This window comes from Arachis stenosperma, chromosome 1 (assembly GCF_014773155.1).
Source record: "Arachis stenosperma cultivar V10309 chromosome 1, arast.V10309.gnm1.PFL2, whole genome shotgun sequence".
In the NCBI taxonomy this organism is placed as follows: domain Eukaryota; kingdom Viridiplantae; phylum Streptophyta; class Magnoliopsida; order Fabales; family Fabaceae; genus Arachis; species Arachis stenosperma.
Genome location: NC_080377.1, coordinates 41,854,417 through 41,861,038, shown reverse-complemented (window position 1 = coordinate 41,861,038; position 6,622 = coordinate 41,854,417). Strand labels below are relative to the sequence as shown.

General features: G+C 41.2%; 1 non-coding gene across 1 annotated transcript; it reads left to right on the top strand.

The window, feature by feature from the left end:
• Positions 1 to 3,587: 3,587 nt before the first annotated feature.
• LOC130955132 (small nucleolar RNA R71) lies at positions 3,588 to 3,690 on the top strand. The gene has a single exon (XR_009076611.1). It is a non-coding gene; the product is annotated as a small nucleolar RNA R71 (small nucleolar RNA).
• Positions 3,691 to 6,622: the final 2,932 nt, after the last annotated feature.

The window sequence follows — 6,622 nt, the reverse complement described above, 5'->3', positions numbered from 1 at the left end:
ATAAGCACTAAAATTCGAAAAACAGGGAAATAAAGAACAAGGAGATTAAAGAACGGGTCCACCTTAGTGATGGCGGCTCTTTCTTCCTCTTGAAGATCCTATGGAGTGCTTGAGCTCCTCAATATCTCTTCCTTGTCTTTGTTGCTCCTCTCTCATGATTCTTTGATCTTCTCTAATTTCATGGAGGAGGATGGAATGTTCTTGGTGCTCCACCCTTAGTTGTCCCATGTTGGAACTCAATTCTCCTAGGGAGGTGTTCAGTTGCTCCCAATAGTTTTGTGGAGGAAAGTGCATCCCTTGAGGCATCTCAGGGATCTCATGATGAGAGGGGTCTCTTGTTTGCTCCATCCTTTTCTTAGTGATGGGCTTATCCTCATCAATGGGGATGTCTCCCTCTATGTCAACTCCAACTGAATAACAGAGGTGACAAATGAGATGAGGAAAGGCTAACCTTGCTAAGGTAGAGGACTTGTCCGCCACCTTATAGAGTTCTTGGGCTATAACCTCATGAACTTCCACTTCTTCTCCAATCATGATGCTATGAATCATGATGGCCCGGTCTAGAGTAACTTCGGACCGGCTGCTAGTGGGAATGATTGAGCGTTGGATAAACTCCAACCATTCTCTAGCCACGGGTTTGAGGTCATGCCTTCTCAATTGAACCGGCTTTCCTCTTGAATCTCTCTTCCATTGGGCGCCCTCTTCACAAATGTCAGTGAGGACTTGGTCCAACCTTTGATCAAAGTTGACCCTTCTAGTGTAAGGATGTTCATCTCCTTGCATCATGGGCAAATTGAATGCCAACCTTACACTTTCCGGACTAAAATCCAAGTATTTCCCCCGAACCATAGTAAGATAATTCTTTGGATCCGGGTTCACACTTTGATCATGGTTCTTGGTGATCCATGCATTGGCATAGAACTCTTGAACCATTAAGATTCCGACTTGTTGAATGGGGTTGGTAAGAACTTCCCAACCTCTTCTTCGGATCTCATGTCGGATCTCCGGATATTCACCCTTTTTGAGTGAAAAAGGGACCTCGGGGATCACCTTCTTCAAGGCCACAACTTCATAAAAGTGGTCTTGATGCACCCTTGAGATGAATCTTTCCATCTCCCATGACTCGGAGGTGGAAGCTTTTGCCTTCCCTTTCCTCTTTCTAGAGGTTTCTCCGGCCTTGGATGCCATAAATGGTTATGAAAAAACGAAAAAGCAACGCTTTTACCACACCAAACTTAAAAGGTTTGCTCGTCCTCGAGCAAAAGAAGAAGAAGAGAGTAGAAGAAGAAGAAATGAGGAAGAAGGGAATGGCTTTTGTGTTCGGCCAAAGAGGGGGAGAAGTGGTGTTTAGGTTGTGTGAAAATGAAGGGATGAAGAAGGGTATATATAGGGGAGGGGGAAGGGTAAGGTTCGGTCAAGTGAGGGTGGGTTTGGGAGGGAAAGTGGTTTGAATTTGAATGGTGAAGGTAGGATGGGGTGGTTTTTGAAGGATGGATGTGAGTGGTGAGAGAGAGAGAGAGAGATCCTGGTGTCAAGGAAAAGTCATCCCTGCACCAAATGGCATGCAAAATCACGTTTTGAGCCAATTCTGGCGTTAAACGCCGGGCTGGTGCCCATTTCTGGCGTTTAACACCAGGTTCTTGCCCTTTTCTGGCGTTTAACGCCAGTCTGGTGCCCCTTTCTGGCGTTTAAACGCCAGTAAGTTCTTCCTCCAGGGTGTGTTGTTTTTCTTCTTGTTTTTCATTCTGTTTTTGCTTTTTCAATTGATTTTGTGACTTCTCATGATCATCAACCTACAAAAAACATAAAATAACAAAAGAAAATAGATAAAATATAACATTGGGTTGCCTCCCAACAAGCGCTTCTTTAATGTCAGTAGCTTGACAGATGGCTCTCATGGAGCCTCACAAATGATCAGAGTAATGTGGGAACCGCCCAACACCAAACTTAGAGTTTGAATGTGGGGGTTCAACACCAAACTTAGAGTTTGGTTGTGGCCACTCAACACCAAACTTAGAGTTTGACTGTGGGGGCTCTGTTTGACTCTGATTTGAGAGAAGCTCTTCATGCTTTCTCTCCATGGTGACAGAGGGATATCCTTGAGCCTTAAACACAAAGGATTCTTCATTCACTTGAATGATCAGTTCTCCTCTATCAATATCAATCACAGCCTTTGCTGTGGCTAGGAAGGGTCTGCCAAGGATGATGGTTTCATCCATGCACTTCCCAGTCTCTAGGACTATGAAATCAGCAGGGATGTAATGGTTTTCATCTTCACCAAAACTCCTCTACAAGTCCATGAGCTTGTTTTCTTGAGTTGTCTGCCATCTCTAATGAGATTCTTGCAGCTTGCCCTCAAAGATCCCTAGCTTCTCCATTACAGAGAGAGGCATGAGGTTTACACTTGACCCTAAGTCACACAGAGCCTCTTGAAGGTCATGGTGCCTATGGTACAAGGTATTGAAAACTTCCCAGGATCTTGTCTCTTTTGAGGTAATTTCTGCCTAGACAAGTCATCCAGTTCTTTGGTGAGCAAAGGAGGTTCATTCTCCCAAGTCTCATTTCCAAATAACTTGTCATTTAGCTTCATGATTGCTCCAAGGTATTTAGCAACTTGCTCTTTAGTGACATACTCATCCTCTTCAGAGGAAGAATACTCATCAGAGCTCATGAAGGGCAGAAGTAAGTCCAATGGAATCTCTATGGTCTCATTTTGAGCCTCAGATTCCCATGGTTCCTCATTAGGGAACTCATTGGAGGTCAGTGCACGCCCACTGAGGTCTTCCTCAGTGGCGTTCACTTCCTCTCCTTCCTCTCCAAATTCGGCCATGTTGATGGCCTTGCACTCTCCTTTTGGATTTTCTTCTGTATTGCTTGGGAGAGTACTAGGAGGGAGTTCAGTAACTTTCTTGCTCAGCTGTCCCACTTGTGCCTCCAAATTCCTAATGGAGGACCTTGTTTCAGTCATGAAACTTTGAGTGGTTTTGATTAGATCAGAGACCATGGTTGCTAAGTCAGAGGGTTCTGCTTAGAATTCTCTGTCTGTTGCTGAGAAGATGATGGAAAAGGCTTGCCATTGCTAACCTGTTTCTTCCACCATTATTGTTGTTGAAACCTTGTTGGGGTCTCTGTGATCTTCCATGAGAAATTTGGATGATTTCTCCATGAAGAATTATAGGTGTTTCCATAGGATTCTCCTAGGTAATTCACCTCTTCCATTGAAGGGTTCTCAGGATCATAGGCTTCTTCTTCAGATGAAGCATCCTTAGTACTGCTTGGTGCATTTTGCATTCCAGACAGACTTTGAGAAATCAAATTGACTTTTTGAGTCAATATTTTATTCTGAGCTAGAATGGCATTCAGAGTATCAATCTCAAGAACTCCTTTCTTCTGATTAGTCCCATTGTTCACAGGATTCCTTTCAGAAGTGTACATGAATTGGTTATTTGCAACCATTTCAATTAGCTCTTGAGCTTCTGCAGGCGTCTTCTTCAGATGAAGAGATCCTCCAGCAGAGCTATCCAAAGACATCTTGGATAGTTCAGAGAGACCATCATAGAAATACCTATGATGCTCCATTCAGAAGCATGTCAAAGGACATTTTCTGATCAATTGCTTGTATCTTTCCCAAGCTTCATAGAGGGATTCTCCATCCTTCTGTCTGAAGGTTTGGACTTCCACTCTAAGCTTACTCACTTTTTGAGGTGGAAAGAACTTGCCAAGAAGGCATTGACTAGCTTTTCCCATGAGTCCAGGCTTTCTTTAGGTGTGAGTCCAACCATGTCCTAGCTCTGTCTCTACAGCAAAAGGGAATAGCATAAGTCTGTAGACCTCAGGGTCAACCCATTAGTCTTGACAGTGTCACAGATTTGCAAGAATTCAGCTAAGAACTGATGAGGATCTTCCAATGGAAGTCCATAGAACTTGCAATTCTGTTGCATTAGAGAAACTTTGAGGCTTAAGCTCAAAGTTGTTTGCTCCAATGGCAGGGAGAGATGCTTCTCCCATAGAAGTCGGGAGTAGGTGCAGTAAAGTCACCCACACCTTCCTTGCATTGTTTGCATTGTGTTGTTTTCGGCTGCCATGGGTTCTTCTTCTTTGAAGATTTCTGTTAGGTCCTCTACAGAGAGTTGTGCCTTGCTTCTTTTAACTTTCGCTTCAAGGTCCTTTCAGGTTCAGGTCAGCTTCAACAAGAATGCTTTTGTCTTTGCTCCTGATCATAGAAAGAGAAGAGAACAAGAAAATGTGAATCCTCTATGTCACAGTAAGAGATTCCGTGAGGTGTCAGAGGAAAGAAAAGTAAAGACAGAAGTAGAAAAATTCGAACTTATCAAAGAAGAAGGAGTTCGAATTTTTCATTAAGGAATAGTGTTAGTCCAAATAGAAGGATGTTAGAGGAAAGGAAGTAATTTTCGCAAATTAAGTAAAAGACTTGAAAACATTTTGAAAAACACTGATTTTCGAAAATAAAAGTGGGAAAGAAATCAAGTGATTTTTGCAAAAGATTTTGAAATTAGAAGCAAAAAGATTTGATTGAAAACTATTTTGAAAAAGATGAGGTTAAGAGATATTGGTTTTTTAAAAAATATGTGATTGAGAAGATATGATTTGAAAACAATTTTTAAAAAGATTTGATTTTAAAAATTAATGACTTGCCTATCAAGAAAAGATATGATTCAAACATTAAACCTTTCTCAACAGAAAAGGCAACATACTTGAAATGTTGAATCAAATCATTAATTGATAGCAAGTATCTTTGAAAAAGGAAAGAAATTGATTTTGAAAACATTTGATTGAAAAGATATGATATGAAAAAGATTTGATTTTGAAAAACTTTGAAAACTTGAAAAAAAATTGATTTGAAAACAAAATCCTCTCCCTTGTGCCATCCTGGCGTTAAACGCCCAGAATGGTGCATTCTGGCATTTAACGCCCAATGCACTACCTTTTTGGGCGTTAAACGCCCAACCAGGCACCCTGGCTGGCGTTTAAACGCCAGTCTGTCCTTCTTCACTGGGCGTTTTGAACGCCCAGCTTTTTCTGTGTAATTCCTCTGCTGCATGTTCTGAATCTTCAGTTCCCTGTACTATTGACTTGAAAATAGAACCAAGATCAAATAAACAATGCATGCAAGACACCAAACCTAAAATTAGACACTAGACTCAAACAAGAAACATAAAATATTTTTTTGGTTTTTATGATTTTGAAATTTTTTTTGGATTTTTCGAAAATTAAGTGGAAGAAGAAAATAAAGGTATCAAAATTCTTAATGAGAATTCCAGGAATCATGCAATGTTAGTCTAAAGCTTCAGTCTAAAGGAATTAGACATGAATAGCCAAGCTTCAGCAGGACATTGCATTCAAGAGCTAAATTGATGAAAATCAATCAGCTTTGGTGATGATAAGATCATCACTTTGAAACACTAGAATTCATTCTTAAGAACTCTGAAAAATACCCAATCTAAGCAACAAGATGAACCGTCAGTTGTCCATACTCGAACAATCCCCGGCAACGGCGCCAAAAACTTGGTGTGCGAAATTGTGATCACTACTTTTCACAACTCAAATAATCCCTAGTAATGGCCCCAAAAACTTGGTGCTCAATACCATGGCATAAACACAACTTTGCACAACTAACCAGCAAGTGCACTGGGTCGTCCAAGTAATACCTTACGTGAGTAAGGGTCGATCCCACGGAGATTGTTGGTATGAAGCAAGCTATGGTTACCTTGTAAATCTTAGTCAGGCAGATCAAATGGGTATAGTGATATACGAATAAAACATAAAGATAAAGATAGAGATACTTATGTAATTCATTGGTAGGAACTTCAGATAAGCGTATGAAGACGCCTTCCCTTCCATCTCTCTGCTTTCCTACTGTCTTCTTCCAATCCTTCTTACTCCTTTCCATGGCAAGCTTATGCAAGGGTTTCACCGTTGTCAGTGGCTACCTCCCATCCTCTCAGTGGAAATGTTTAACGCACCCTGTCACGGCACGGCTATCCATCTGTCAGTTCTCGATCAGGCCGGAATAGAATCCATTGATTCTTTTGCGTCTGTCACTAACGCCCCGCCTTCACGAGTTTGAAGCACATCACAGTCATTCAATCATTGAATCCTACTCAGAATACCACAGACAAGGTTAGACCTTCCGGATTCTCTTGAATGCCGCCATCAGTTCTTGCCTATACCACGAAGATTCCGGTTAAAGAACCCAAGAGATAAACATTAGAGCCTTGTTTGCTTGTAGAACAGAGTGGTTGTCAGTCACTTGTTCATAAGTGAGAATGATGATGAGTGTCACATAATCATCACATTCATCATGTTCTTGGGTGCAAATGAATATCTTGGACAAAGAAGAAGCGGAATTGAATAGAAGAACAATAGTAATTGCATTAATACTTCGAGGTACAGCAGAGCTCCACACCTTAATCTATGGTGTGTAGAAACTCCACCGTTGAAAATACATAAGAACAAGGTCTAGGCATGGCCGAATGGCCAGCCTCCCAAAGAGGGTTCAATCATCAAAACATGATCAAAAGCTGAAAATGCAATAGTAAAAGGTCCTACTTATAGAAAACTAGTAGCCTAAGGTTTACAAAGATGAGTAAATGACATAAAA